Below are 1,920 nucleotides of genomic sequence, written 5' to 3'. Positions count from 1 at the left end.
CCTCCTTCACCTTGGGGTTTTGAGGAGTTGCCAGTGGGGCAGCTTGTCAAGGCTGGGGAAATACAAGTGGTTCATTAGATGGTGGATTGGGCTGCTGGAATCGGGCAGGTGCACAGGGAGGGGGACTCATGGAAAAGGCGGGGTTCCACCTGGGAAAGAAACTCACTTGGTGTGTCAACAGGAAGGAAGAACAAGTCCCTAGATTCATGGCTCCCTGCCTGACCTGCCCCTGGGTCAACATCTGAACCCCAGGATCATCTTAATGGCTTGTTTCTTCAAATCCGATCTGTCCTGTTCTTCTCAGCCTTACACTTGTTAGCAGGGGGAGCAGACACTTTTTTGCAGTGACCTGTCTCTGCCTTTAGTTACGTAAATTCCATGGGGGAAGACCTGGACATCTGTGTGGACATGCTCCTTTCATTCCAGGAGGGTCTGATCTAGAAGCGCAGAGCACTTCCCCAGCCCTCCTCCCTCCCCTGCTCTGGCAGAGGGGCCCCAGCCCCCACTCAGCACCAAAGAAGGCAGGTGGACCGTGCCTGGGAGGGCTGACAGCCCATCACCCATCGTCGTGATGCCAACATCAGTAACCTCTGGAAACAACTTTCCATCCACTTCCAGGTAGTAAAGAAAAAGCTCCTGGTTTATGTTGCAGTGTTAATCTCTGTAAAGCGGGTCAGAAAGCGGCCAGAGGGCCTCTTTTTCTTTTATTTTCCATTTGATTTGGGAGATTTGGAGGGGGTCATAGGGTTTCTACCACACTCCTTAACAGAATTCACTCTCCAAAAATGCAGCAAAGCCAATGGAAAGAGAAGAGGCTTCTGGTTACAGATCGAATCTGCCAGTTGACAAATGGTACTGGAGATGCTGCTCCAAGAGCTTCTTCTGGACCTGAATTTTCCTCTTCAACCAGACACAGCAGCTCTAAACTTGTGAGACGCGCCGTCTCAGCCATGGCATCACCCTTCTCTGGAATCTTCTTTTTCACTTGGCTTCCTGGAGTGAGCCCCACGCCGGGAGAGGCCTGGCCCGGCTCCTTTTCCCATTGAGCTGTTTATCCAGTGTCCAGATTTCACGTGTTCCCTTTGATGTCCTCAAACTTTGCTCAGCACACTGTTTTTGCAGTGGAAATTAAAGTTCCAGATCCAAAGCTACATTTAACCTCCGCAGATATGCTTGCTCTGGGCTCCATGTTTCCCCTTCTTGAATCCTGGAAAGCACCATGCTTTATAATATGCATCCCCCCTTCCTATACCTGGTTTCCCTGGACTTTTAGAAATAACCTGGGAAGTAGCTGGCCAGGTGTTCTTAGCCCCATTCTACAAATGGAGAAACCGAGGCTCAGAGCAGTTAAGTAGAATACTTCTACGGTCATACAGTCCGATATGCCCCAGAACTTGATTCTAGGTCAATGCTTCCACATCTGCATGCTCATCTCTTTTTAAAGAGCCCTTTTTTTTATGCTTCAAACCTCTTTCTGCTCTGCAGGGTTCAATGCTAGAATAATAGGAAAGTGGTGACTCATAGCTAACTTCTGACTTGTTTTGTTACGTGTACAAAATAAGGCTGTCTACCAATTTTTTCCAGAGAACACATTACATCTCTAACAGTGCTCTTAAACTCCTAGCACACTTGACAGCCAGCACCCCATGGACCCCTGATGCAAGTTGTCGTCCGAATGGAAAAACAAGACATGCCTCCAGCACTCTAAAAATAAGGGATTCTATGAAACTAACCACAAAGAAGAACAGAAGAAGAGCGTGTCACCTGTTCTAACACAATCAGCCAGTTACCTAGAACCCCATCAAAAGTGCCGCTCTGTGCGGAGGGCGGCCGCGGCCGCGGCCTGCCCTGAAGCAGTATCTTATCGCCACCGTCGCTTAGAACTGCCACGTGTGGTGATAATACAAAGCGGGCCAACTC

General features: G+C 49.1%; 1 long non-coding RNA gene across 1 annotated transcript; it reads left to right on the top strand.

Moving 5' to 3' along the window:
• The first annotated feature begins 486 nt into the window (after window positions 1-486).
• Window positions 487-1,151, top strand: LOC141372931 (uncharacterized). The gene is made up of 2 exons (XR_012378460.1): window positions 487-618; window positions 792-1,151. It is a non-coding gene; the product is annotated as an uncharacterized lncRNA (long non-coding RNA).
• The last annotated feature ends 769 nt before the right edge of the window (window positions 1,152-1,920 follow it).

Source organism: Callorhinus ursinus, unplaced genomic scaffold, assembly GCF_003265705.2.
Source record: "Callorhinus ursinus isolate GAN/ISIS: 27379988/994484 unplaced genomic scaffold, GSC_fseal_2.0 scaffold6, whole genome shotgun sequence".
NCBI lineage: Eukaryota > Metazoa > Chordata > Mammalia > Carnivora > Otariidae > Callorhinus > Callorhinus ursinus.
The sequence above is the reverse complement of the archived record's forward strand: the minus strand, read 5'-3'. Positions and strand labels throughout refer to the sequence as shown.